Source organism: Chinchilla lanigera, unplaced genomic scaffold, assembly GCF_000276665.1.
Source record: "Chinchilla lanigera isolate Chin_1 unplaced genomic scaffold, ChiLan1.0 scaffold00004, whole genome shotgun sequence".
NCBI classification, from domain to species: domain Eukaryota; kingdom Metazoa; phylum Chordata; class Mammalia; order Rodentia; family Chinchillidae; genus Chinchilla; species Chinchilla lanigera.
In genome coordinates, this window is record NW_004955405.1 from 42439279 (window position 1) to 42454310 (window position 15032).

General features: G+C 48.5%; 1 long non-coding RNA gene across 1 annotated transcript; it reads right to left on the bottom strand.

Moving 5' to 3' along the window:
• Positions 1-7202: 7202 nt before the first annotated feature.
• Positions 7203-10026, bottom strand: LOC106149756. The gene is made up of 2 exons (XR_001236119.1): positions 9995-10026; positions 7203-8248 (listed from the first exon to the last, which is right to left on the bottom strand). It is a non-coding gene; the product is annotated as an uncharacterized LOC106149756 (long non-coding RNA).
• Between the last annotated feature and the right edge of the window lie 5006 nt (positions 10027-15032).

Sequence of the window (15032 nt, forward strand, 5' to 3'; positions counted from 1 at the left end):
AGCCAGAGGGGGCAAGGCTCTTAAGTTCTGGGCACAAGTATTAAAGAGCTCACTTGTCTACAAGCAGAAGTGCTTTCCATCCCAACCTTTACTAATAATAGGAGCAGTATTCTCGTCTTTTAAATTATTTAGTGTGCAGGTGTGAAATAAATGCCACTGCTGGACCTCGCTATGGGACCCAGCAGTGGTGAGTGAGAACCTGCAGGGACCCAGGTCGATGACTGACATTCTGACAGCCTCAAGACAGGGCCTGGCCCATAGCAGGTGCTCCCTAACTACAGTGACACCGATACGTGGCAGAGAACAGCAGCGGCCAGCGGACTCCGATGGGCTGAACGAGGGGGTGGATGCAGGCACTGTAGAGTGGCACCTTCTGTCCTGCAGGGAGAAAGGGTCACCCGGGTAACAGAGGTCAGCGGAGTGAGGGGCTGCAGGCCCAGTGCGGGCAGGTTCTGCCTCACCTCACAGCCAGACCCTGCTGCCGCCCTGCAGCCTTCCACTCCCTCAGCCTGAGCAGTACCCAGGTCTCCTCCCCCGTCCAGTGTTTCCTGCTTGAGATAATTGGAAGTGCTTGGTTTTACCTGCAGTCATTAGATTTTTGACTAAGCTTTGAGACACTGAAGTCCAGAGCAGCTAAATGCTGCTTTCTAAGTTTACAAATTTCTGAGATTTTTGAGTCTGGGCAAACAGCCAGAATGCTCTGCAGGTAGGGCAAGGGCACTTCACGGCAATGAAACCTCCGCTGGGTTTTCCTTGCTGACCTTAGCGGGCGAGTCTGGAGCTGAACCATTACAGGAACCATCAGACCTGGCAGGAAGCCACGGCAGCCAGGAACACTGAGAGAATGCAAAGGCTAAAATCAAGCAGTTCAGACCCAGTTCCCACCTCATGAATCATCAGCAGAGGGTAGAGCTCCTGAATGCTAACCAGTTGGGCACTGCATTAATTCTACTCTGTAATTCTCTAAATTCTACTGGTCTCAAAGGGCAAAATAACCTAACAGCCTGCCCCTCTCTGATTCAAGGTCTTGTTTGGCTTTTATTTAGTGAAGTGTTTGATCAGTGCTGTCTCTGTAACTAGAGAAACTGCAAGGGGTACAGACAGTGTCCTGGCCTGCTCTTGTTGCTGTAACAGAATGTCTGCGATGGGGTCATTCATAAGTGATGCACCGGCCTTTCTCACCGTTCTGGGGCTGGGGACCCCAGAGGAAGGTGCTGCGGGCCTGGTGTTGGGGCGGCCTAGTCCCTGCTCCATGACAGGGAAACGTTCTGAATCCATTTGGCGCATCGAGGCAGCCACGGCAAGGCAACTAAAGACACTCAGGAAAGAGGACTCCAGAGCAGCTCCAGAAAGCCGCAAGAACAGTGGGATCGGTACGTTTGAAGCGAAGAGTAGTATTTTGAGGAGGATTAACGGAAATATGCCTTTCACTGTAGTAATGTCTTTAAAATTTTAAACCTCCACTGAAGCGTTCCTTTAATCACACCTCGTATGTCTCAAATATGAGGGGTAGACACACATGGGACAACTCACACTGAGTGTCCGGTGTGTGCTATGTCGTCGTGTCTGGCACCTGAGGTATCAGCCTCATGGGTCACAGCCACACGAGGAAGCCCGTGGCTCCTCTTTCCGTGTTTCACGTGGCTCAGATGGGTCATTCTCAGTCACCGTCAGTCTGCCCTGCATTTCTGTGACACAGCCCGGGGGGAGCAACGGGAAGGAGGAGCTGCTTTTGGTTCCTGGCTGCAGAGATTTCTGGCTCCATTTCTGGGCCTCCTTCCTCTGAGCAGAACATGGCAGCAGGAGATGCGGCAAAGCAAAGCCGCTCTCATCAGGGCAGCAGGTGAGGAGAGAGAGGGAGATGCAGAGCTGGGGTCCCAGTGTCCTCTTCAAGATCTCAGCCCCAAGGCCTCATTCCTGCTAGGAGACACCCCACTCCACCTCCCTGTAGCACACGGGCTGGGCTCCAGGCACCAACACTGGGCCTGTGGGTGACCTTACGATCAGGCTGTAGCAGCCATGCCCTTGGCCCCAGCAGGGAGGACACTGGCAGCCAGCACATCCGTGCCAACCCCTATGCACCCGTTCTGGGCTCTGGAAATCCAGCAGCTGACGATGCAGGGGGCAGCTGCCGTGGGGACCAAAGCTTCCAGGCGGGGTGGAGTCAGGCAGACAGAGCGTGAACACTTATGGAAATGAACACAAGGCCAGGAACATGGGCACAAGGAGGCAGTGCCCAAGCTCAGAACTTGAAGACGAGGAAAGGGCAGCTGTGGGGCATCTGGAGGAAGAGCGCTTGTGGGGAAAGTCTCAGTGAGAGCAGGTGAGCAGCCCTGCGGCACTTGGGGTGAGCAGAGAGGAAGAGGTTCGGGCCTCCGCAGGGCAGGCAAGGCGCTGGAGACAAGCAGCCCTTGGAGGAGCTGCGGGAGCAGGAAAGGCAGGGTTTGCACTCGGCTCCTCCACTTACTCCTTTGCCTTAACTCCTTTGCCTTTGAGGAACACACATTTGGACTTATTCACTATAAAATGTCCATGGAAATGCATTGGGTCAGTCAGCAGCCACTTTCCAGGCCTTCCAGGTTGTTATTTCTGTGACTTTGGATTCTCTATGACATTTGATCTCAGCCTGAACCCATTTGGACATTCACTGACTTTTGTAATTATTTTCCAGCTGTTGTGGCCAGACCATCTGAAATACTTTTGCCCTGGAGAATGGTGTGCTACCCAGGCTCCCGTGGACTCTAACAATGTCCCAGTTTGTTCCTGGTTTCCTCCCCTCCCCTGGGCTCCAGGTGTGAGTGCCAGCACAGCAGGAATTAGGGTCTGTGAGTCGGCCCTGAGCTGGGACCAGATTTGCACAGAAGCAGCAGTAGTCCTTTTAGGACCAAATGGACAGCAATTGTGCAAAGGCTGGGATCAGGGGACCCAGTATGTGGTGTGAAATATTACAGACCTGGGTGCACAGCAATGATCCCATGAACTTGTCCCTTGAAGGACTAGATTGAGCTATGAGCTGAAATTCACAAACGAGCGCTTCCCTAGGAGTGCAGATGGGACTTTTCCTTGACTTGCTGGTCTTCAAACTTGAACGAGCATCAGAGTCAGTTTGTTATGGAACAAATTGCTGCTCTTACCGTCAAAACTTCAGGGTCGGCGGCTCTGAGGTGGAGCCTGAGAATTGCGACTCTAACAAGTTTCAAGTTTCAGGGTTGCCCTACCATTTTGAGCTGACTGAGGAGGACACAGACCTGAAAACCAGCTGCAATGCACTGAGGACAAACAGACCCATCCCTTCACTAGGGATGGGTCCTCATTGGGAAATTGGCAAAACTGGTCCCCTCAGTGTTCAAGAAGCTTATGAGCTGGAAGACAGGGTGAAGAGAAGCACTAAGAAAGGCTTGGTGGGTGAGACAGTGTCTGGATGAAAGAGGTCAAGCTGCAAGAGATGATCAGAGCGAGTGAAGCTGTGAGGCTAAAGATCTGCGTGAGGCCACTGACAGAGAGCTTCACCTATTCACGAAATATTTGTCTTTAGGTGCATGACATGCCCCGTGGATCTTCCATGCTATTGTATGAAGCACTCCAGTGCATGGAGAACAGCACAGAGTAGTTATGTGTGGCAGCACCAACCTCAGGAAGCCAGGGCTGAAGCCTGTCTGTAACTGTCCTGGGGCACGTACCTAACCCTTCTTCCCCCAGCACCCTCATCTATAAACCAGGGTGCTGGCAACAGTGACTGTGGGAGACCATGAGAGAAGACTTCTCAGAGACCGTGGGAGAAGCCTGAGTCTCTGGAAAGTCTTTAGAACAGAGCCTGCTCTGTAGTGAAAGCCATGTAAGCCTCTGCTGTTCTGTGTAAGTGTCATTAGCAATGCCGTTTGCCATGCACCCACCCTGGTGACTTAAGGATGCTGACAAGCTTGAAGACCTAGAAGTGAGGTGTGTGCAGGGAAGGGGACTGCTGGCTTCCACCCACGACAAGGAGGCTCTGAACGCAGAGGAAGGACTCTGGACTTGGGCCTCTGGGTGCTGAGAGTCACTGAAGGTTTTGGTTGGAACATGGCAGTGTGGTCCCTGGCACTGAAGGTCGTTCCTGCCGCTGCAGCGTGAAAACCAGAGGAGTGAAGACACTGGCAACAGGGTTGAGGAGACTGCGGTCCATGCAGGAGGTGACAGGGGCCCTGCCCAGAGCAGAGGAGGGGGACACGGGGAGGACAGCGATTGCAGAGGCCACGCTGAGCCTCTTCACACTGGCAAGAGAGCCAGCGAGCTGCTTCTCCTCCTCTCGCCCCACCCGCAGCCAGCTGAGAATAACTGAAGTGGAGGAAGTCAGCCTCCTCTGAAGATGCAGATAGAGTGGGAAGGAAGCCGGCCACTAAGAGTTCTCTTCAGCCCTTACCAAGGCCTAATCTTGGGCGACTCAGACTCCTCAGTGGGCCCTTGGAGCCTGTAGAAGTAATTCAAGTGAGATAAAATTCCTCAAAGGCCCAGGGAAGCAACTGAAGTCTCTTTGGAAGCTGAAGAATAATCTTCAGAGATAAAAGCAGCATCTGTGACCAAACCTCTGCAGCAGATCTTCAGCCTGAATCCCAGTTGCTAATTAGATCCTTGTGTGAGGTGCCAGCTTCTTCCAGCGGCTTCATGGGGAGGGTTTGTGGAGGGGGCTGACATGCCGGAGACAGCAATTAATCTCCTCCCAGGCTTGATCACACGTCAGCAGTGTAAATGTTGACATGAGTTTCAAGTTGGTCTTTTGAGGAGCTGTGATGTGGCAGGATGGAGCCGCCACTGAAGTTGGGCAGAGCGGGCGTCACGCATTGCTGGGGTTGGCTGAGCTCTGCTCTCTGCGGTGCTTTTTGCCCAGTGTGGCTGAAATCCTTGAGCAACCACAGCCTGGTCCCCGGGGCACAGTGTTGGCTTCGAATGCTCCTGCCCCTGCAGCCCTCCATCCAGTGCCAGCTGCCACGTCTCCTCCCTGAGGTCTCCCTTGACTGTGGTCAGCACCTGCTCATCCTTCACACTGGCTGGCCATGAACACAGCCAACATGGTTTTGATTCCTTTCCTTTTCTCTCTCTTTTTTTTTTTTTTTTTTGGTACTAAGACTTGAACTCAGGACCTTGTGCTTGCCAGGCAAGCACTTATGCCACTGAGCTATATCCCCAATCCACATAGCCCACACAGAATGCTTCCTTGGGACCTGATTCTTTGCTCATTTCTTTCCTCTGTCCCCTTACTTGGGACTCACCACTACCCCAGGAACTGTATTCTGTCGTCCTGTTCCATTTGTGACTGAAGTGCAAGTGATTTAGGAGATTTCTCCAAGGCCCCTCGGTGAATCTGGGTGTCCAGCTTGGCAGCCCACTCAACCCTCCCTCCTTGGACCCACTGCCTCTCTCCAGATGGGCTTCAAGCCTCTCTGCTCTGTCCAGTCTCTGTCAATGCCCATGGTCTCTACTGCTTGGCTGCTGTAGCCCATAGGTGGACGGAGGATGACTCTGCCTCTGAAGGTGACAGAGATGCCCCAGGACACAGTTCCCTTTCTGATTCAGTGAAGAGTTATTGAGACCAAGAGCGCCCTCTAAAAGTCCTGCTGCGCTCACTGTGGGCTGCTGCAGGTGTCTGGATTGTGAGGGCAGTGTACTCATGGGCAGGACCATGCTGAGAGTTCAGAAGCGGGGTGCGCTGGCGTGAGGGGGCTCGGCTGGAAGAGGTGGGCACCAGGGTAGGGGTATCTCTCCCTGGCCCCTCCCCACTAGCTTCTTGCCGACCACGATGTGAGCAGCTTTTCCTCTGCCCTGCCTGTCCTTGTCCCTGGAGCCAGCCAATCACGGATTGTGGTCCTGAACTAAAACAGACGCGTCCTGGGGGGGGGGGTATTTGCTGCACTGGTGAGAAAAGGGACTGAGAAGAAGCTTCTTTGGGAATCAGGAGGCAGGGGCGTCTTACAGGCTGGCTGCACTCATAGCGTGGAGCCACACCCTCTCAGGCCGAGTCCCAGTGAGTGGGTGAGGGCAGAATGAGAAAGTCTCCATGAATGGTGCTTTAGAAGAAAACAGGCAAGTGGAATTTGTGTGGGTGTCACTCAGATGTACGCCAGGACGTTTCAGTGACCTCTGGGAGGTTCTACCAGGCCTATGAAATTGTGTTTCACTCATCCATATATTCAGACACACGCCGGCTTAGCATTTGGCCAGGACTCTGGGGACTACGGAAACACGGGCGAGAAGGATGAGGTTCCTGCCCACAGGCTGCTTACTGTTTAGAAGGGAGACTGACACTGTAAAAACAATGGATAGATGTAAAACCTCAGACGTTGCCAAATGTAACAAAGCATTGCTTTCCATTACTAAGGGCGCTCGTGTTGGCATGATTTCCGCGAAGATCGATAATGTTCCTGTCATCTATCTTGGGTAAAAGTTTTCCCAAAATGGTTCTTAGTGTGCAGAGGAGACGTTTCCAGGAATCCCAGGCCCGGTGCCTCTGTGGCTGATGGTGACACAGGCTCCTGGCGTCTCCCTCTCATCACCCTGGGCACTCTGAGAGGGAGACGGGCACCCAGAGAGAAGAGGAAGCCATGGAGCGCAGAGCTTCTAGGACCCTGTGGGCCACGCCCTCTGTGGGTGCTTTGATGTCCCTGGTGTCCGTTGAATCTTCTCACTGAAGCCCGGGGGCACAGGTGAGTGGCAGAAAGCAGTGTTTAAAGGTCTAGGTCTCCCTGCCAGCTGCATCGAGTGCTTACCTCAGAGGCTAGATGGGAAGAAAGTCAGGAGGTTGCTCAGGGAAGTAAGGCACGCAGCTCCTTGAGTGTGGACATTTCCTCCAGGTGCAGGTTTGTTTCCTACCATGGATGTTGGAAGCCGTTGCTACATCCCACTTCCTGCTAGAGGGTGCAATCCCTGGGCGAGCCTGTCACACAGAGTCATGATGCACTGCGTGACCCTGCACAGCGGCTCCTGGGTCCTGCTGCTGCCCCTGCCATCTGGTCTTGCCCCACCAACTCAGTTCTCTCCACCTGGCCTTCCAGCCCAGCCCGCCTGCTCTGGGGCACCCATCCCACCTTTTCCAGCCCACCTTTCCCTCACCTCCCATCCTGCTCCTCTTTCTCCCTTCAATTCCATCCATCCCATTCTGAACTGACTGGATCAGGAAGCAGCACTGTGAATGGAAAGGTCATAGCAGAGTCAGAAAATGAGTATTCTCATCCCCACGGCACTGTTTATGTTAAACTCTGATTGGTTCACACACCCCCCCCGTTCATTTTCCTGCATTTCATATCTAGAAAGTGAGAGGTTTTTGGTTACATCTGTGTATTCAATCCCAAGCTGCATGTTAGGCTCATTTTTAAAACTTTAAGAAGTGCAAAGTCAGTTCTGCCTCAGGTATTTAGATGTAGTGTAAAGTGGGTCCCGGGCATTGAAGTTTTCTAAAAGTCTTCTGAGATGATCTAACCCAAAGCCAAGGCTGGGAACCACTGTGGTAGAGGATCACTACGTTTCACCACCAATCCATTCAACAAGTGTTAACTGCACACCAACTGCAGAGCTAGTGCTATGCTAGCACCTGAGAAGATCTAAACCTAAATCCTCAAAGATCCTGGCCGTGACATCTGTCTAGTGGACCCAGACACCAGAGCAGCAAATGCAGCATGCAGAGCACACATTTGGAAAATGGCGTGGATGAAACATGCAGTGAAGGTTACAGTGAAAGGTACCAATCTCCAGGTCTGTTTCCTGTTCTGTATGTGTTTCCATAAGCCATTTGAGATCTCTGGGCTCACTTTCTTCACTTTTGGGTGGAAGCACTGCTTCTTCTTCTTCCAGACAGGTCTTGGGTCAACTGGAGCAAGGAGCTGCCCCACCCAGTGCAGGGGCTGGGACTTTAACCCAGGACCGGGTACTCACAGCCTGCTGGGAAACTGGCCACATCTCACCCGTTATGAGAGAAGTCCACACCAACTCAGACTCCGACTCTGACTCCACAGGCACTCAGTCTCACAGACACAATGGCATCGTGCAGCAGGGCGGGCCTTGCTGGCCATGGTGTGTAGCATCTGGGAAAATCCCTTGTAGCACCATATCCACCGCAGACAGATCATTCAGTCCTTGCCCGCTGTCCACATGGGCCAGCTGGAGTGCTTTAAGCATGCATCCTCTCAGGGTGAGGTGTGTTTGTGGACAGTCAGAAGTACTAATTCGCTTCACCTGTCACCTCAGTTGCAGCGTGAGGCTCCCAGGGGCTCTTGGGGCTCTGTGGACAGGAGAGACACACAGCTGTAATAAGTGCCCAGAGACAGTGGTGGAAAGAGGAGAATCAAGTCAGGCCTGGCCGGCTTACAAGGAGCAGAACGGCCATGATCGTGTTCCCCCAGCCCCCATCCTCCTGTGGCACCTCTGTCACAACAAGACAGGGACCTGCTTCTTGATCCCCACCCTGCCTCAGATTTACCCTGTCGAAAAGGAGAGCTTACTCACTTCTCTCTTCTTAAACTTTCTTCTTTGAAGTAGTTTAAAACCTACATAAAATGCAGGAGCGGGGGCTGGGGATTTAGCTCAGCAGCACAGAGCCTGCCTGGCAAACGCAAGGTCATGAGTTCAATTCCCAGTACTGGAAAAAAAAAAAAAAAAAAAGCAGGAGTGGCGCAAAGAAGGCTTTTACTGTTGTAATCAGTCTCCCTGTTGGCCATATCATATAATATCCATATATATGTCTGTCACTGTGTCTCTATCTGTTCATTAGACTTATCATTCTATATCTATCATTATGTGTGAGTCGTCTGACTCTATCTATCTGTCTATCATCTGTGTACTTCTAAATTATTCAAGAACAAGTTATGGGCTTGATACTCCTTTGGCCCAAATACTTCAGTGTGCATTTTCTTAAAGACATTCTCTTATATAACCAGAGTACAGTGAACAAAATCAGGAAATTGTTCTTTATTTGGTGATAATATTGAGTCTACAGCCCTTACTCACATTTACCCAAATGAAGTCCTTTATAACCCAAAGGGTTCTCTAGTCTAGAAGCCCATCGGGAATCCCGTGGTGCACTGAGTTGCCGCCATCTTTTCAGTGATTTTTAATCTCGTAGTTGCTTCCTCTTTGCTGCTCATGGCCACGTCTCGGTGAAGCGTGCTGCCAGGTGTGTGCAGGGCGCCCCTCCATGCGAGTGTGTCTGCTACTCCCTTGTGTCCAGAGTCAGGCTGTGACTGATTGGCAGGACCAGTACAGTAGGGATGCTCTGCCCTGAGCCTGTCACGCTGGGAGCCACAGGAAGCTGGTTTGTCCCTTTAGTGGGAGACACATTTCTTGAAGGCCCAACTCTGTTTTTCCTTGGCACAACGTGCAGAAAGGCACAAAGTTATGCACTGAGTTATTTCTAGTGATTCCAAGGTCACTTTGGCTTTCTTGAAATATGGTTTCCAGCCCATAACTGAATGATTTGAGTGTGATGTTCTCTTTATCTTCTGGTGTGAGGTAATCACAGCCAGAGTTTGATGATATCTGCTCTCACCCCACGCACCTGAGGAGGACATGGTAAGCATGGGATGGAGACTGAATGAGGAGGTAGACCATGAACTGTGGTGTCCATGAAGAGCCCAGTGACTGGTGGGGATGCAGGTCATTTTTCTTGGCCTTTAGTGAAGAAAAGGACCACAGGTGGAATGATACATCTACCTAACTGGGCCAACTCATGTCCAGGGTGCCGGCCCAGCCTCATTTCTGGGAGGAGTAAAGGGGTTTGCTCGCCCCAGTGTGCCGAAGCATCACCCAACCCATCGAGGGCTTGAATAGACAAAGGGTAAACAGAAGATTTTCTCTGCCTCTCTGTCTCTGTCTGATGGCAAGAGCCGAGAGACTTCCGTCCTTGGCACACTTGGTCCTCAGGACTTTAAACGTGGCCTGGGATGACTGCCAGTTCCAGCAGGCTCTGGAACTATCCCTAAATATCCCAGACAGAGAAAGAGCAGAGATGGGATGACAGAGAGACTCTTACCGTTCTTCCCTTTCCCCTCCGTTTGTTTGGAATTCTTGCACGTGTGTGGACTCTTCCTCTTCTATCCCAGCTCAGAAGTAGGGGGGATCTGGGAGCTGTCCGGGGTCCTGAGGCCTGGAACGTCTACATTTCGTTTCTTCTTCCCGGACCCCTTGCCCACTTGACCTTCTGCCTCGGATTCTGGCGCTTCCCCCATCTTCTCGGAAGGATCCTGTGCAGCCTTGCTTCCTCTACACCAGTCCTGGGGGCCTGGCTGAGTCAGCAGCTCCCCCCTTGCCGTTTGTACCGTGTCTGGGTTGTTAATCTCTACGCACGTGCGTGCTGTTGGCCTCTGCGTGCCGGAGGGCAGGAAAATATTAACTTCTGTTCATGCAGAGCATTTTCTATTAACTCCAATGCTTCGTTTTTTTGAGAAAATTCATTCACAGAAACCTGACAAGATTTTTTACGGCTTTTTCCACCTTATCAACTTGATTCAAATATCTCAGAAGTTATTTTACCTTTTCTAACCCTGCACTTTCAAGGTTCTTTTAAATAGATTTTTTCTCTGATTAAAAATAAATCATTCTCTTGGCAGAATATTTGGAAATATCAGAAAAGTATAACGAAGGAAGCAGTTCCTCAAATCTTAACTCCCTGAAGCACTTACTGTCAACCATTTCGAATGTGTAATTCCAATTTTTTGTGGCACTTTATAAGGTTTAGAAAATTAACCATTCACAATTTTGACAATGTCTGTTCTTGTTCATTAACTAGCTCTGCCTCCACTAGGAGGACCTACTCAATTCCTTGCTCATCTTTGCAGTTAGCTGCTAGTCCCACTCTGGCACCCAGAAGATAAGCACCAAGCCTACTCCCGCCGCAGGTTGAAAGGAGCTTGCTTGCTGCCTGAGTAGGTAGGATTATACATGGAACAGTAGCAAGCAGCAACCAGGCAGCAAACACTCAGGGATGAGGTGTGTTTGTGCCCACGCCCCTGTGACTCTGCTTAGTAGTTTTGAGATGCTGGTCAAAGTTTCCTAGCTGCTGTGGGTCTTGGTTTCTCCCATCATAAAATAGAGATTATGATGTTTATCTCTGCAAGTTTATCTAGATTAAAAGCTTCCTCAGCCTCATAGCAGCTCTCTATTAATGGTTGCTCAGTAACTGCCTATAAATCCATCTGCTTCTTCCCACAATGGACGCACTTCACGTTCTTTATCAGGGTGCCCTGGCATTCTTCTTCGTGATCCCCAGCCTCACTCAGTCAATGTGGCTGCGGTAAACCTGAATTCATACTTGGCTCCAGGGGGTGGGCATACAAGCCTGGACACACGCAGTGGACCTCCCTTTCTCCACAGTGATTGGTTCAGGAAGGACATGTGATCAGCTATGGCAACCAATGAGATGCACCTGTAGCATTTTTGTTGTAACTTCTAGAAAGAAAACCTTTCCACTTGCGTTGCAGCTACAGCCTCCAAGCATGGCACTTCTGGGTGGCTCTGCCTCCACTCTGCCACTCCCACTTGTGTGGAGAAGACTTGGCTGAGAATTGAAGCTTTGCCAGGGAAAACAGAATTGAAGGGCTGAGACAGACTATTCCTATTAGCGCTGTCTGGTCATCTGGGTCTAGCCTTGCTTTTCTTTTAAATGAGCCACAGCTATCCCATCCCCTCTTAGAAAGTTGGCTTGAGTTTGGTTCTGTTGTTGCAGTCAAAAGAGACCTAACCAAGACACTTTCAGTACTGACGGTCCTGCTCACCCCTTCCCATTATAAAGTCAGATCCTTTGTTGCTATAGAGTTACAGCTATTTCTACATATTTTGGAAATTAAACCTTTGTCAGATATATAATTGACAAAATATAGCTGACAAATACATTCTTCCATTCCTTTCCAGACAGGGATTTTAATATGAAATAGTGCCATTCATTTATTTTACTTTTATTTTTTGTGCCTTTGGTGTCATAGCTTTGAAATCATTGACATGACCATTGTCATGAAGTTTCTGTCCCATGTTTTCCTCAAGGAATTTCAAAGTTTTGGGTCTTATGTTTATATTATTAGTCCATTTTAAGTGTATATTTTGTGTGTGTGTGTGTGTGTGTGTGTGTGTGTGTGTGTGTATACCATGTACTTTTGTATTTAATTCTTTTACATTTTGAATTTAATTCTTTTATATGTGGACATCTTGTATTCCCAACAGCATTTGGTAAGAGATTGCTTTTTCTCCATTGCATACTTTGTCACTCTTGTCACAGATCAGTTGATTGTCTTGGGTGTGGTTTATTCCTGGGCTTTCCACCTGGTGCTGGGTCAGACACCATGGAGTTAATCTTTGAGTTGCTAGTCTGAGTCAACATAGAAAAATTAATGAAAGTGATAGCCACATTAACAGGATGAAGGATACAAATCACATGGTCATCTCAATAGATTCATATATAAGAAAAAATCATCATGATAAGAATTCTACAAACTAATCATAGAAACAAATGATCTCATTATTATAAAAGCTGCATGTGGCAAGCCCACAGCTAACATCATACTAAACAGTGAACAACTGGAAGTTTTTCTTCTAAAACACAGAATGAGGTGGATGCTTACTTTGGTCATCTCTGCGTGACAGATCCCTGAAGTTATGCATGGAGTGGTCAGCAGGAAATAGAAACACAAGGTGTCTGAGTAGGCAACAGAGAAGTAAAATTGTATCCATTTGCAGATGGGGTGATCTTTTATGTAGAAAACCTTAGAGGCTACACACACACACACACACACACACACACACAGTTAAAGCTACATTAATCTGGTAAAGCTTCAGATACCAAAATCAACATACAAACATCAATGGAATTGCAATTACTATTCCAAAAGGAAATTAAGAAAACAACCCCATTTAGGATGATATCAAAAAGAATAAAATACTGCAGGCACTTAATTAAGGAGATGCAAGGTGTGTACACAAAGATAATAAGACATTGATAAAAAAATTACAACACACAAATAAATAGAAAGATATCTCATGTTTATGAATGAGAAGATTTCATTTTATGTGCATGTCCTCACTACCTAAAACAATCTACTGATTCAATGCAATACTTATAAAAATTCCAATGGGGGCTGGGGATTTAGCTCAGTGGCAAAGCGCCTGCCTGGCAAGCGCAAGGTCGTGAGTTCTGTTCCTGGTACTGGAGAAAAACAAAAAATAAAAATAAAAAAATAAAAAATAAAAATAAAAATAATTCCAATGGCATTTTTTCCACAGAAATAGAAAACACAATTCTAAAACTCACACTGAACTACACAGGACCCTGCATAACCAGAAAAATCTCAAGAAAAAAACCAAAGTTGGAGGAATTACACTTCCTGGTTTCAAAATGTATTACGAGTCTGCCGTAATGAAAATTGATCTCTTCTTGATCTTATCATTTGAGAGGTCGAGCAAGCATGCTCGAAAAAGTGGTGCATGGCTTCTCCCACACTGATGAAGCTCAGGAATGATGGGTATTTTCCAGTCATGTCAGAGTTTGCAAATCAGTCACTCTCTTTTTGCTCAATGTTGTACAATTCTGTAAATGCTCCTTTACTTAGAGTACTGCTTATAGATTATTCTTCATAAGAACTCATTTCAAGTATTCCAGAAAGGCCTTATGTTTTTTTCTTAATATACAATTGACACCTTGGTATTTATCAAGTTGACATTGCATAACTGATGTGACATCTTTTTCTGTAAGATTTTTTATTAGTACATATTTGCAGTACATGATGCTTATGTTCCTTGTGGGATTAGTACATGGACACAACACACCTTAATTCCTTTTTCATCCCCTTTCCCCTTCTCCCTCCACCTCCCTCCAGCTCTTGATCCCCTCCTTATTTGAGAAGATTAGTCTCCTTACTTGCTATTACCTATCTTTTATTTCCTGTTTATAATTTGGACTTCTCAGTCAAGAGAAAACGATGCAATTTTAAGTTTGTGTGTTGGATTTATCTCACTTAACATCATGATCTCAAGGTGCACACATTTTCTTACAAATGATTCAAGTTTCTCTTTCTTTATGGCAAAGTAGTATTCCATTGTGTGCAAGTACCACATTTTCTTTAACCATTCATCTGTTGATGGACATATACTGAACAAAATAGAGGGGCTTTCAAATCTATATACATTGTAGTTTAGGTACACATCTATTTGGAAATGAATATGAATCAGTGGGAATGTTTTCACTTGTAACTCAAACATGGCCCAAGACCAGTGGCATCCCTGTGCCCCACTGGGGGAGTCTGTGCCTCTTGGCAGTTCAGCAGGAGGATGATGGCATAAAGGACTGAATCATCCCTGGCAGGCTGGCTCTTCATAACCATACTTATTACCTAATAAATGAGAAGCTGCTGCTGCAGTGCTGGCACACCACACCCAGGTCCAAGGACAGAAGAGAGAGGAGTAGCTCTCAAAATCCACCCCTTGAGGCAGGAAAATGTTCCCATCTGAAAAGCTCTCATTCCTTTGGAAGAAACCAGGTCATGTGGCAAGCAGGAGGAGCTAGGAACACTCACGGTCTTCCCCTTGGTGATAGACACGTCGCTGCCCTGAATAAAACTGGGTTCTGATAGAAAGGGAAAATTGGTGGGGGTTGCTGATGAGTAAACAACTGAGACCACCTTGGGGACCTGATTCTGAATAAGTAAGTTGCACCTTATGGGCTAAAAGGCCTACATATGTCTGGGAACATTCTTTTATGTTCTTTCACAGCAGTGTGAGCATGGATCTTCAGAATAAAGTAACACAAGCTGCAAGTTTAGAGCAATGCCTGCTGCTCAGTAGGTGCCACATAGAGATTTAGTCATTATTTGCTGTCCAGGGTCAACCCATCCATACGCATACAGTCACAGTTTCTGAAAGGCCTCATTCTCCTCTTCACAGTGACTGCCGACATCTCACACAGGTTGGCCAAGGGCAGACACACAGCATGCTGCAGGCCCCCATGAGATGCCCTGGCATGGTGGACACTCCAAGCTGGCTCCCAGGAGCCCTCTGTGCACCCACATGTGGGGCTCCCCTGCACA